General features: G+C 31.2%; 1 protein-coding gene across 1 annotated transcript in view; it reads left to right on the top strand.

Annotated features, from left to right (window-relative positions):
• Positions 1 to 15,939, top strand: part of LOC142326493 (uncharacterized) — a 204,428-nt gene that overhangs the window by 140,838 nt on the left and 47,651 nt on the right. The window lies entirely within an intron of this gene.

The raw sequence follows: 15,939 nt of genomic DNA, 5'->3' as shown, positions 1-15,939 counted from the left end.
TACGGAAAATAATCCACTAACCGTAGTTCGCGAGGAATGCTGAAATCCACGATTGCGTAGACATTCCATACGTTCAAGATGAAGTTGTACGTCTAGTTTCGAGGTATGTGTCCAGGTTAGGTAAGCATATTACTCACCTCGCTTTGAATATGCAAGACAACAGCGAGGACGTTAGGATGCTAAAAAGGTTCCATCTTGTTGATGGCCCGTTATGATGATTCGGTTTCACATCTTGGTGCTCACGTTTATTGTTTCTTGGCTGTTTCAAAGTTACTGTTTCGTTTACTTTTTTATTTAAAATTGTTATTTATTTTGCTGTTTTAAGGTTAATGTTGATTGTACATTCATCGTGGCCACTATCAAATACTATATATATTATTTATGTTATACCATTGTTTTTGTTTTACTTGAGAATTATCATTGGGTGGTCCTCTTTCAAGTGATGGTCAGTCATACGACTTACTTATAACTATATTGTATTGTAGCTGGTTGTAAGTAATAAAGAAATTCAGTAAAAAAAAAAAAATTATTGTTGGTAAAAAGTTGTACAGTGCCTTATAGTGACCATTTGTAAGCTTGTGCTAAAAATTTTATACCAATATTTTTAACAGTTTTTTTTTAAATTATGGGGAAAACCAGTCTAATGATTAAAGAATCCAAAAAAATCGAAATAAAATACCCAAAAACCAAGAAAATCAAATCAGGAAACAATTTTGTAATGGGAATCATTATTTTTAGAATTGTCTTATCTTGTGTTAAACCTGAAAATTTCATGATTTTTGCCAAGAAATTGATATATTTTAGTCAAAATTTGTTAAATTTTTTTTTTTAGAAATGTCAGCACACAAACTACTAACAGATGAATTTTCTTAAGTTCTCAATCAATTTCATAAGGTGTTCAAAATGAACCTTTCTTACATATTATAGCAACTCTAATAAATATTGCTGGAAAAAAGAAACACAAACGCTAAGATGAAATAAGTATATAGGTATATGGTAATATTACCATCCGAACTTCACAAATTACTAAAAACAATGATAAACATCACAATGTTCTCGGCTCATCTACGTACTACGCAACACACCAATAAATACAGAAAAAAATTGTAAAAAATTTAAATAAACAAAATCAGTGTTCATTTTCACTTCAAACGAAATATGATTTACGGCCAACTCAAATAATAACAAACAAACGATATTTATATATTACACAATAAACACCATTAAATGTTCTCTAAAATTAAAAACATAAACAGTGGTTAAGTTCAAAATAAAAATTATTTTTGTTTACCATCGGAATATTAATTGCGATGTTACGTACAACTTTAAACAATAACAAACATAAACTCTATGGTAAACGGACTGTCACGTCTGCTATTACAACCAAACATTTGATCAGTAAAAACGTCATTTTGACACTGACGAAATTTCGCCAAAACGGCTTTCTCGCATGACATGAGATTGATGAAAAATTGCTTGTTGGTTTTTGTAGTATAGAAATGAACCTGACGCAAAATCGTCAAGTGTTCTTCAAAAGGTAATAAAGCATAAACATGTAAAAAAAAAAAAAAATACAGAATTTCTCGTAGTGTTTGAGAAGCATCACGGATTCAAAACTACTTAAATTTTTTTTGATATTTAATAAATAATAATCTTAAACGTATGCCAAAAATAAGCAAGGATTTGTAAGACACCCTGTGGTCCTAAGCTTAGTTATATCCTGTAAAGAACCTGAATTAATCGTGAAAATGTCATATGACTTTTTAAGATAATTTTTGGTTAATTCACATTATGTCTTATGTATAGAGAAGTATAAATGTATCTGTGTTGTTATTTTCATGATTATTTTAAAGATTTCTAATATACAATGCACATTAATCAAATAAGTATAATATAACCGCCAAATATTGTTTTTATATCTCCATTCGCTGTAAACCATGACTGCGTGCAGAATATTAATTATACAAAACGGTTAATTATAAAAATAAATAATACATTTTCATTTTAGAAAAATGTAGATGTTGTAAACCTATAAATGATAAAATAAATTAGCCACAGGTAAATTTTTAATATCTTTAATCCCATAAAGTGTCATATTTTAACTGAAGAACAAGGTAGAAAATATAATAAAATAAACGAAGGGGGTAACGAAAAACATAAATCACCGATGGTACGAGAATACTACTTCCAGTATCACAGTTAACCATCTCCTAGTTTGCATTTTCACAAGAGTGGGCGCGTCCTATGACAAATCGCAAACGATACATCGATTAATGACCGTCGACAATCGATTATGTCCTCCTCCCGGAGTGATTGACGATTTCCCACCGAGTAAGGAGGACTAAGAGACCCCACACAAGTGATAGCGTTGCGTTCCCATAGCCTCAGTCGATCGTATAATTATAGCTTAACATTTATTCTACAGTCAAAAATTAAATCTCCTTTCATTCTGCTATTATTTTCATTCATCTTATACCGTTATATCTATTAATATTATTAATCAAAAGTTAAAAATTTAGTCAACGTTGCGTGATGATTTTAGTTACGAATAATCATACTTGTTACCAGTGATGAGAATAAAGTTATTGCATAAAATTATAATTTTATGCAGAATAAAGCCATTAATAAAATTATTAATACATAAAGTTGTATAGTATATGTAAATGACTTACCTGCTGAGTTGAAGCAATCGTTTATTACTGAAAAAGATACATTAATTTGTTACTTTCTATCCCAGTTTTTTTGTTGTTTTATTTTTGAGTGTGACACACATAATGCACCTAAGGTAAACGAGTCACCAGTCAAAGTTGTTTTCTCTAACAGTAATGATGTTCAATACATACCCAGGCTCTATAATAAAAGGATGAAGATAACATTTAAAGAGTTGAATTTGACCTCCATTTCGGTGAGTTTACAGGCTGATATACAAATGTACATTTGACTCAGAGAATAAGACAACGAAAATCCAGTTCACTCTGTATTTTCTTAAGGGTACCTGGTATGTGATGCTTGTTGTAAAAATTTACATTTCTATTTGGGCGTGACTTGTAACATACATCAGATTTTGATATTTACAAACACACGCGCGCGCGCGTGCACTTACATTGATGCAGGTATCCAAGTAGGTATACATAATACAAGTAGGTATTATGTATGCCGTTCCGGCCTGGTGGCACTCTATCGCCATCAGGCGCAACAAAGAGAGACTGGCGAGGACGCACAGGTGTGTGCTCCTAGGTGTTGTGTCCGCATACAGGACAGTGTCCTATGCCGCCCTGTGCGTATTATCGGGTACACCTCCTATTGACCTAATCGCAAAAAAGAGGGTGGAGAGGGCACAAGGCAAGTCAGAACAAGAGGTCAGGGATGCCGTTTATAATATCTGGCAGGAAAGATGGTCGCAGGAAGCTGTGGGTCGATGGACGAGAACCCTCATCCCCAACATCAAGCCATGGTTGTAGAGAAGATTTGGTGAGGTTGATCATCACCTATTGCAGTTTTTTACAGGAGATGGTTCCTTCAATAACTACCTGCACAAAATAGGCAAGAGAGAAGAGCCAATACTGCAACGAGATAGATGATGCTGAGCACACCTTTTTTCAGTGCAATAGGTGGGACACAGTTAGACATAGTAAGGCACTCACAGGTATAACTCCAGAGACAACAATAGACTACATGCTAAGAAGCGAGTCAAACTGGAATAATTTTGCTAGTTTTGTTAGACAAGTTGTTCTACAGAAATACTCCAATGAGAGAAGACAAGGTGTTGGCTAGAATAGGACTGGGTGGACAGCCTTGCTGGTGAGGTCCAGCATGCTGCGGTGTGTTGGCACTGATGAGCCACCAAGGACTCCACGGGTAACAGTCAGGCAACAGCACACCGAATACTGAAGGGACCCGGCGCCACGTCGCGGCGAACTGGGTCTGGCGTGGTTGCCCTTTTGGGTCCCCAAGGGGGCAATATTGATAAAGAACTCTCAAAAAGAGCTAACCGGTAGGTCGACCTGCCTTGCCGGTAGGTGGGGAGGCCTATTTGAGTTTAAAGACACTCCCCTGGGCGGCGTAATACCAACAAGTCGGTCCGGCCCAGGGGAGCTGAGAGAAAAAAAAAAGTATACAAGTAGGAGCCCACCGGGTTGGTCTAGTGGTGAACGCGTCTTCCCAAATCAGCTGATTTGGAAGTCGAGAGTTCCAGCGTTGAAGTCCTTGTAAAGCCAGTTATTTTTACACGGATTTGAATACTAGATCGTGGATACCGTTGTTCTTTGGTGGTTGGGTTTCAATTAACCACACATCTCAGGAACGGCCGAACTGAGAATATACAAGACTACACTTCATTTACACTCATACATATCATCCTCATTCATCCTCTGAAGAATTATCTAAACGGTAGTTACCGGAGGCTAAACAGGAAAAAAAAGAGAAATAAGGTATACAGGTAGGGAGGACAGTCCATCCTTGGAGGGCCTGTATGCTGAGGTTTTCGGGTTCCAATGATGGGGATGGAACTCCTGTGGATACGGTGAGTGGGGAAGGGAAAGGAAAAGACCGTGTCCCGGCCGGCGGTATTGGTACCGGGGCTCTTCGGAGATTCTGGGGCCGGTATCGTCGATTAGACGCAGGCATAATGACCGAGTCCCGTGGAGGGGGTGGGAGACGGCATAGCCGGACCTCACCTTCGAAACGGGGAATTAGAGGCAAGCACTGAAAAGAAAAAATAAAAAAAAAGATCCGCGACCGGGGAGGCTAACCTGCCGTGCCGGGCGCACAACCGGTGGGTTGGGGACGCCTCCTTAGAGTATATGGACACTCTCCCCAACTGAATATACTTAATTGGATATCTAGTTGGGGTGTGAAGGGGAAAAAAAGATATATATATTTGTAAAACGATAATAATTTTATCATAAATACAATATTTGGAAATAAATAAACATTTCATTTAATTGATATTATAATTCCAAAAGTATTTTGCATTTAAAGTGAATGTAACTTATCAATGAATAAATTCAACAGGTAAAAAATTGAGAAAATAATTCGCAGTTTTGTGTGAGTGCGCGCGCGCGCGTGTAAATTATTTTAATTCCGAAATTGATATTTTGATCAAGTATAAATGGGATTATCCATTTTACATAAATCAAAATATTAATTTGAAAAAAGTGACAAATTAATTTTGTCCATTGCACAGATTGGCTGTATAATGAGTATCACTACTCTCAGAAAAATAAATTACAATATTTATCGATTTTACACCACATACTTTACATCAGTTACAATTATAAAAAAGTGTTGGAGACTGTATAAAGCAACAAAATAGAAATATACGTATATCAAATGAACTAAAATGAAATGATAAATTTTTTTTTGTGGATGGCACTTTCAAAACCAGTGCACGATTTTAATCGGAAAGTAATGCTTATTCTTCAGTGTAATTAATGATTTATTGAAAAGGTCATAAAAAATTTCTTTGCTGAAAAAAGAGCCTAATAAATTATTCGTCATTTATCCAATGCAACATATAAAGTTACAGGGCCAGTTGTTAACCCTGCTCAATAATTGTCATTTAATTATTTTAAAAAAAATCAACATCGCAGAATTGCACTTACCTTTCAAATAAGGAAATTGTATTTATCCTTTAATCTCGAAATGTTCATTTTATTTAATCCAATTTCAACTAGTTTTATTTGCTGCGATAGACGATGACTGAAATATTTTTTAGGTTAAATAATAGATAAATTCTATTACTGCTTCAGTCTATTTCATTAAAAACCAGCATACACCTAAAACGAAGGAAAAAAATACTAAAAATTTTATTTATACACATTTATTACCTTTTATTACATGTCATAATCATTCTTAAATCATCAAAGCCGACTAATAAGTCGGCTTTAATTATCATACCATCAGAGTAGAATTAAATATTTTAAATAATTAAAATAGTTTCATCAAAATATCACTGCTATGGTTAATTAATTAAATTAAATTAAATAAACATTTATTTTAATTAATTTTAATGAGAAAAGTTTATAGTCAAACAGTCTAAAGAATTTGTATAAAAAATTAATTGCTTAAAACACTTTGGCATAAATTATTTGTAAATTCTTGTTTTTTTTTTACCTTTGTTTTATTAAAATTTAAACACAAAAATAACTGGATTTAATAACTAAGATTTTATATTAATTAGATAGCCAACTCTCTTAATTTTTTTTTTTAAATTAGAATTTATATTATTATTTTGCTGTTTATTCATTAAATTATTTTTTCCTTTCCTTAATTAGGAATTTTCACACTTATAAATGAAAGTCGAAGACACTGCCTCTTTGCCTACAGAGATCGACAATATACATATATATTCTACCTCTGTGGTGAAGAGTAGTAGTTTTTCATTTAGTTCATTGTACCAACTTTTAATGATTAACATTGTTGCAAAATTTTTAAACCATATTCCCAAAGAAAGACAATAAACTCATTTTTAGATTTAAACATTAAATGTATGTTTATAGAATGTATATAAAATCTATATTACGAAGTGTCACGCTGTATAGTTGAAAAATTAAGAAATTGGTTGATACTATTAAGAATAAACAAAAAACTATTTGTGTTCTATATAAAATATCATCTTACTTTGGTATTCGCTTTTCTATCATCCCAAACAGAAATTTATTTTCAAAGAACGGTTTCAGATGCATTTTAACTTATTTTTTATCCTTTTAATTACTTTTATGTTTTTACATTTTCTTTTATAAATTTCATCTTTTTCTTTTCTTTCTAATGTTTACGATGTAATCTGTTCTACTAGTGAAAAATAAGGAACCCTCTCACAATGATATGAGGATGATATGTATGAGATATAAATGAGTGTAGTCTTGTACAGACTGAGGCCGACCAATCCTGAGACCTGTGACTAATTGAACCCCTATCACGAAAGTAAACCGTTGTCTAATGTCTATATTCAAATCCGTATAAAAACAACTAAGTTTTACCAGGATTTGAACCTCAGAACCTTCGATTTCGAAAATCAGGTGTTAAACAACTGATTTGCGATGAGTTAACAACTAGACCAGCCCGGTGGGTTAATTTTTTTATATTTAAATTTTTTCTTTAAATTTTAACGTTAATGTTTTATTATAATCATTTACTTGTCTTCGCGGGGGGGTCATCATCGGATAGCCCTCTCTCATGTGATATTTTTACATATACTTTACTCATGATTTTGCCAGGAAAAATTGGTTAAGACTTTTTGTTCTGCAGCAAAAAAATTATTTTTATGTTCCATCTACGTTTTTTTAATTTATTTTTTCAAGAACGTCTTTCATCACATCGTATGTCTCTTTCAAATCAATACCATAAGCGATAGGTAACAAAGGATATTTGTTACCGTTGTGTAGTAGAACCACTTTTAAACTTTACTTGAACGAATCTATGAAAAGGCGCCAGTCCTCAGCTTAATGAACTTGTCCTAAGTGCGACATAAGCTCTTCAATATTTGTGCAATAAAACAAATTATTTTCATCAATAATTTATCTGTATCAACCTTGCAGTCTTTACCCTAACAGTTCAGCTTGATTTTTTAATAAATTTAAATCCCTAACCAAATCATTTAATTCACCTTGTGATATAAACAATAAAAAATGAGCCAACAAAATACAATATAGAAGCTTAAAATGCTAACTATACCTTGAAAAATAAAAAAAAATCCTTTAATTAAAATTTTCAAAACTGGTGGGTGATAGAAAGATTCCACTTCATATTTGTTTTTAGCATCAAAAAACAGATTAAAATCATGTATCGCATGTAAGGAAACAAAAATTATATTTACTAGTATTATTTTTAATTTGCCATTAACTTCTAAAAATAAAATTCTTTAAATTGAAAAAGAATATTTTAGTATGATTTTCTCCTATTTTTACTAATTAATTTACGTTTTAGTGGGTAATGGGTTTTGGTAGCATGTACATTTGTTCCTCTTTACTAATTTCTGTCTCTAAAACCCCAATGTGATCGTTTCGATTTTCATGAAATATACGTTAATAAAAACTATTTATCAAAATCATATGACTATAAGGTTATAATAACATTTAAAGGGAACAAATGAAGGACGGAAAAGTCATTTTAAACAAGTTTAAAAGCCATAACTATTTAAAGCTCATCATCAGAAAGTGGATATCAAACAAAAGTTCGTCTAGAACATATATATATATATTTATTTGTATATATATATATATATATTTATTTTTAGGGTTCCGTAACAATATTGCGTATAATGATAGTTATAAAAGATTAAAAAAATAATAACAATAACTGTACCATATATATATAAACAGTAAGCAACAAATAAATAAGAATTGTATACATTAAAAGAAAGAAATTTCGCACATCATTGCTTAACTTGTTTTGAAATGCATGTTGACCGGCTAGTCACAAGTCGCGGCGGTCATCATAGGACGTGTGGTAGCCGATGCCCCTGTTGCGTGACAAGTGTGTGTACCCGTATAAATATATAAAACATTCATGCACGTGCTATTGTGGTGCCGTTTAATTGCGTAATATCTAGATCAGTTGTACACTACTTAGTGAAACGAAGCGCGTAAAGTTAAAACTCGCACGTACAGGTCATGGTTCCTTCCATAATATAGACTACTTACATATTATAATGCAATCATTGAATAAAGCGTGGAACTTTCAATAAGTAAAAATAAATAATTTTAACTTTGTGTGTACTATATATAAAATAACACTTTTGTTGACCAAATCATAATTTTTTAGTACCGTATTAATTCATGTCGCCTTTAAATTTATTTTACCGATGTTAATTATAAAAATTTTAAAAACATTGTGATTCCAAAAATCTGATGAAAGCAATGTACTCAAATTCTCTACCAAATCTGATAATATAATTTAAAAATAATAATAATTTTACTGTTGATGTTTTTATTTTGTGATTTGTTAAAATAAATCACTTTAATTTATATTTTATTTTTGATAAAAATAATTGAAATTGTTATCTAATCTGAGACAGATACTTTATATTATCTTCATGCTCTTCTATTCCCAGATAAAACTTTAAGATCTTGTTAGCTCCTATTTTCTTCTAGATCATCTATAAATTTTACTTTTTCTTGGCATCTCTTCTACGCACGTTCGACTTATTGATCCTTTTGTTACAATTTCAATAATTCCTTCTTCTCTTAGGATATGTGCCAGCCAATTAGTTTACCTTTTTGGATTGTGCTGATTAAGCTTTTACTCTCGTTAATTTTCCTTATTACTTAATTTTTCACCGTATCAAGTTTTGTCTTCTCTAGTGTCTCCATTACCACGATTCAAATGCCTTCAGCCTTTTCTCTCTCCTTTTTCTTATAGTTCATATTCTACATACATTTTATATGATACTTCTTGAATTTTAACTCCATCTTATGACATAATAACAACAGCAATTTTTTTATTTATTAAATACTTCCTTAACCATTGGATTCTGGTTTTTATTTTATTTTACAATCTTCTTTGAACATCATATCTTAATAACCGTACTGTTTTATTCGTTGACTTTTCCTTCTTTTGTGTAGTTATTCATCGGCTTATTGTCGTCTACCTTATTACTTTGGTTTTCTTAATATTCATTTAAGAACTTTTTTACGTCAACATTTTGTAAATAAAAAAATAAAGAATTAAAGTAAGTCTTATTTGATAAAAAATAAGACTTTTTTCATCTATTTAAAAAAAAAATTACACATTAAAAGGAAAAATAATAATTTAAAATTATAAAATTGGTAGTTCTCAAGTTTTAAATTATTGCCATATTCAAAGAGTTGTTTTTTTTATTTTTGTTTAAGTTGAATAGGGTTACAGATTGTACGAGTATATTTATCATTTATAATATTTAATTATTTTGATATAAATCAAGGAAAAACAGTACATGTAAAAACGTTTGTAGAAGTATATAATAAACATTAATGAAACAACATTTATCTCAGAAAGAAAATCAGAAACTAGTAACTACAAAAAAATTGTGTAAATGACCTGAATTATATTTAAAGAATTTAAACGCTTCAACAGCCGCTTTACAAAAGCAAGAACTTATAAAAAGGTGAAATCCTTTCTCTTTAATCTGCAGTACTCATTCACCAAATAATATATGATTTTACAAGTAGATTGTATATTATACATAAAAAACAGTAAAATATGTAGTAAATTTATTGCAGACACAAACTAAATTGTAAATTAATGAAAGTTTATACAGGTCTTTTTACGATTTTACATCAGTAAATTTTAAATATAGTTCTACTGGAGTATAAGTGTGGTTTTAAAACATTTTAACACTAATCAAAGACAGTTAAGTAACATAACATGACAAAATTTGACAAAAGGAAAACAACAATTTCGTAAAATATTATAGTATTATGCATAATTCTTCGAAGTTTATGAGATAATTCTAATAGAAACCGCTAGAAATTTAAAAAGAAAAAACATGGTAAATTATTACTGGATAAAAAAGATTTTACCAACCCGGTAAAACCTGTATATCATTTTTGGCATTTATCTGTTTGTACTCTTTTCAACATTTCTTTTTATTTTACCTTTATAATTTTGCTACATTTATGGATAGTAATTTCTAGTTTCTAATTTCTACGAGAGGTCATCTCTAAAGCAAAAACCGTTTCATTGTAAAAAAAAAAATTTATTCTGAAAACTTTATAAATATTTCTTTATTTATCTTAAACTGCATACCGTATATTACTTCTCTATTTAATCGCCACATGAATTACGACATTTATCGTAGCAAAACATCAACTTCGTAGTATTCTTCTGCCCCCAGTCCATTTAGCAACAGATTAACAGCAATTTTAAGTTCATCGTCACCCGCAAATTGCTTATCATTCAAAAATTCTTTCAAATTCCCAAACAAATGGTAATCAGAAGAAGCTAAGTCCGAACTATATGATCGTAAATTTCCCATCCAATATTCTCAGTAAATCATGTGTCGGACCTACAACATGTGGACGTGGATTTTTCTGCAGCAGGACGACGCCGTCCGTCAGCCGCCCATGTCGCCGATTTTGAATGGCGCACCGTAATTTATGACGAGCTTTGCAATAGGATTCTGCATTTATAGTCGTTTCACGTGGCATGAAATCAGTCAGCAGTATGCCAAACCGATCCCAAAAGACTGTGGCCATCAGTCTGCGTCCAAATTGCTGTGGCTTGACCTTTGTCGGTCTGGTTGGTAAGTGAGGATGACGCCATTCACTTGACTGCCGTTTTCTTTCTGGCGTGTAATAAGATATCCATGTTTTATCGCCGGTAACAATTAAGGAAATCATCATCTTTTTCTGTGTAGTGCATCAAAAATTCCAAAGCAAATCCCATTCGGATTTTTTTTTGTGACGTTCCGTTATGACATTCGGCACCCAATGTGCACAAACCCTTCTGAAGCCTAAATGGTCATGAAAAATCCGACCGATAACAGCTCTTGAAATATCAGGAAAAAGAAGGGTCAGGTCGGAAATCGTTGAGTGACGATCTTTTCTTATTTCATCATCGATGCGTTTCAACAACAAGTTCTCGGTGATTATCTAGCCCCCCCCCCCCCAACGATCGTTTTTATCATGCACATTAATTCTTTTATTTCTAAGCCTTTCACATCATTTTCGGACTTTTTTTCATTTATTAAATTTTATTACCAAACGAACACAGCAATCGACTGACTATGAATTTCAGCCGGCTTAACGTTTTGATGGTTTAAAAAACGATGAATCCACATATTTCACAGTCGGCTGCAACATAAAATTTCCTATTCATTTTATAACGTAATAAGTCACATGTAACCAAAGATATTACAATGCAACAACTTAGAGACAACAATGCAGTGTGTACATTACTAGTGTGGCCAGGAACGACACATGTTTGCCTACCTTAAGGAGAGAAGTTTCCCAGCGGTCTTTGCTTTAGAGATATCCCTCGTATATACAGAGACCTTCAGCATGATCTACCGCTAAATAAGCTATCAAAATTTAAGCTGCTTAAATGTGAGAAGTAGGCAATACTGATTAACAGGTAGAGACGACTATGTAAGAAGAATGCCTTTAGCATTGTTTCCAAAAGCATAAGTTTTAACAAGATTAAGTCCCTATCACTTTAATTATAATAAACATACATACATATGAAAAGTGTCTTATAAGACTACAAATAAGAAAGTATGATATTAAAAAAAGAAGGAACCTGTCCTACGAAGATTTTATAATTTTATAGAAAAGAAAAAAAATATTTTTAAAGCCACAGATTTAAAAAGAATTACATAAATAGACATTAAAATTATTAAATATAATATAACCTTAAAATTAATTAATTACCTTTCCTTCAAAAAACTTTCAGAGCTAATTTTCGGTTCCTAACTAAATAAAGCATCCTTAAACATTGCTTCCAGAAGCGCAAATTTTAACAGGATTAAGAAACTCCTATCATTTTAATATGTTATTTTTTATATGAAAATTTCATTCTGTTGATATAAAGAGTGATTCAAAAAGAATATAAAAATGTTTCAAAAATATGTTCTGTGATATAAATATCTGTAATATAAATAACGAAGAAAGATCATATCGTCAAAATTCGGAAACACTTCGTTAGCGAGTCTCGGCTGGTGAACGATTTTGCCCTGGTTTCAGCGCCTTCAGTATTAATCCTGACTGGAATTTTTGGGAACCAAATTAAGGGGAAATTTGGTTGTTATATATGAAATCCGACCTAAAAAAATAGAAAAAAAAATATAGGTCCGAGAACTGTATTTTTTAGTACTTTTGAAAAATCTTTGGTGAAAGACAATAGACTGGGATCGAAAAACACACTATTTTATGTTCGGTGAAAATAAATTTGTTATGTAGGTAATAAACATATAAAAGTTTTAAATAAAACTTGTAGAAATCTTGATTTTGAGTAAAATTTTATGAATAAAGTACAAATATAATACAGACGTAAGAATTTCTTTCGGGGGAAAAGACAAAGGATCCTACTCATTTTGTCACCTAGATGTCTCGAAAAATACTAAAACTACAGCTTTAAGACCTATTATTTCAATTTTTAGGTCAGATTTCATATAAAAACACTACATTTACTCCTTAATTTCGGTTTCAACAATTATTCTGGCTTAATTTTACCGAAGGAAAAGAAATCAGGGTTAAACCTTTCGCCAGTCAAGATTCGAAGCGTTCCCGAATCGATGTTCATATATAAAATTTCTTGTTTATTTTCACCAGTAAAACATATCCTGAAAGTTTGTTACATTTTTCGTGAATTATTCTGTTTATTGCAATCTTAGACACTTCTTTCATATATAAAATATTCACCTTGCGGTCGATGTGAGAAAATCTTTATTCTATTTATACGAGTAGATTTGTGAAAGTTTATATAATTGTAATGTATTAAAACTATCGTTTTTTTGTGAGTTCAATCTTTCCGATGGATATTCAGTTTAACTTTTATATTCCTGAGTTGCTGTGTTCGTCGGCATGTATACTTTCCGTTTTTTTGTTTTTTTTTAAGTGACTCGGTCTTTCCTACGTTGGCAATTTTGTATGGATATTGGAAGTTACATATTTTAAGTCACTAGGTGGTGACTAAATGCGGAAAAAAATTAAAGAAATTTATTAAGGTTTATTAAAAAAAAAAAAAAAAAAAAAAAAAAAAAAAAAAAAAAACATAAAAAACCGTACAGTTACGTTTATTTACATTGTCGAAAAGTTAATTTTTTCCCCCCAGTTATTCCAAAATAAATGGAATCATACCATTCAAATTTCAATTGTTCTATTCAATAAAAATCCTGTTCAACTTTTTCTTTTGTAGGTAATAAACAATTTTAAGACAAAGAAATAAGTTTATACAGTGATTCGTTCATTGTAATAGGCCTGTTCTAAAAATTAGAATATAAACAAACCCAACCTTATCTGTATAAGCAATGCTGAAATATTGTCTGAACATTTTTTTTTTCATGATTGTTTATATTTATACAAAAGTGAACGAAATTAGTGTATTATATTTTATTTTAATTTTGGGTTTTTCCTAAGCACTTCAAAAATGCCTACATAAATTGGAAAACAAGATTACATTTCAAAATATATTTTACAAAAAAATGTTTATTTAAAATCGAAACTACATGGTCGTTTTCATTGTTAAATACGTATCATCAGTAAACATTACAAAAAATATATAGAAAAAAATATTTAAAAAATTCTTGCGCAGTTCTACGCAAGAAGACAGACTTCGATATTTTATATAGTTTCATTCTGAAAAAAAATATTAACCTCATTCTAATCTAAAATTATTAAAAAAAAAATCTTTGATCGAACAACATTTCTACCAATAGATATCACAGATAAAGAAATGTCAACGTTCCAGTTTGCAGTCATCGAATCACGCTACTAACTTGTCCCACTGAAACTTTTTCAACCTTAAATTGTGGGTAATTCAAGAACGACTCACTCAATCTTCATGAAATTTTCACTTATCTAACTTCAAATATACTAACACAGCCTACATATTTCAATAAAATTGATCCAGTAGTTTTGGAAATGTTTGAGCCACAAAATTTGAGCCTTAAATCAAGCGTAACTCAAGAATGGCTCATCAAATCGTTATAAAATTTTCATATGCACAACTTCAGATATACCATTACAGCATATCTAAATTTCAATGTGACTGACTAAGTAGTTTTGGAGAATTTTGAGGCACAAAGTTTTATACATATACAAAGAAACTCCAATTTAACCGAGTGGTATTTTCGTACTCCGAAAACCTCAAAACGTAAAGTAAATTAATTTTTACTCCCCCCCCCCCTTACAACCACGCGACCGAAAGTAATACCGTACCTTTTTTCGAAAAGTCTGTAAAAATGAATAAATTAATTTTTTAACGATTTCATTCAAGTATTATGTTTTATAATGACGATGAGAAACATTAATTTATCTCGGTAACTTTTAGTTTAAAGTTCTGTTTTAAGTAACTATTTGGAATTTATTTAATACCTGAAAACTTTTCGAAAACGGCATACTACGTTCCTTCTCTCACTAAACCATTCAATAGTGAATAATATTTCTAATTATTTTATAATATTGTGGTAAATGTAAAATAAAATAATAATTACTGGTATATACATTTTATACGTAGACTAAATTATAAGCTGAACATTATTTTAGTTGGTATAACACAGCCAGCAATTAGATGCATTAAACATTTACTTGTGAATACATAGAAAACTTGGTAGGGAACATATATGCAAATAAACTCATTCCAACTATTCTAAATAAATGCGTCGATCAGAATTAAATGCATCGATAAAGAAACAGTTAGCCCTATCTATATATTCGTAAATAAGTCCGCTTTATTTTAATTAGTAATCCTCAGAGTGTATTTCACTGGAGGTGTTTACATCTGCACGACGCCCACGGGGGTTTCACAGTACTGCTAATTAATCGAGTATCTTATTTTTTATGGTATTGAGTTTATTACTCGGACAAACATTAATATTATTGGATCTTGTATTAGCAAATAACATGAGAGGCTCTGATCTAACGTTCAATCTTTTATTATAATTTATGACGGTACAACGTGTAATGGCCTTTAGCTTGTCGTATAAGCCTTACAAATTAATTCCGGTCGTATCGGTTAAGTAAATAATGCGAACTCAGATATCCCTCGTGAGATAGCTCTGTATTTACACACACGTATCCACGGTTCACTCTCTAACCTAGTCTATCTCTATTTTATGCAGTCATCCTACATTACGTTCATAAATATACATGCCTCTAAACAGATAATGAATTTTTTCAAAGATTAATTTTAGAATTTTATTTAAATACTCATATTTATCTTGGTCTGATTTATATCTTCTTCTGTTTGATCTGCAATTCCTGGAATTTTGTCTTCTTTCATTCTGATTTAACAACCGTACTC

Source organism: Lycorma delicatula, chromosome 6 (genome assembly GCF_047948215.1).
Source record: "Lycorma delicatula isolate Av1 chromosome 6, ASM4794821v1, whole genome shotgun sequence".
In the NCBI taxonomy this organism is placed as follows: Eukaryota; Metazoa; Arthropoda; class Insecta; order Hemiptera; family Fulgoridae; genus Lycorma; species Lycorma delicatula.
Note: the sequence above shows the minus strand (reverse complement) of the source record. Positions and strands in the feature narration are given on the sequence as shown.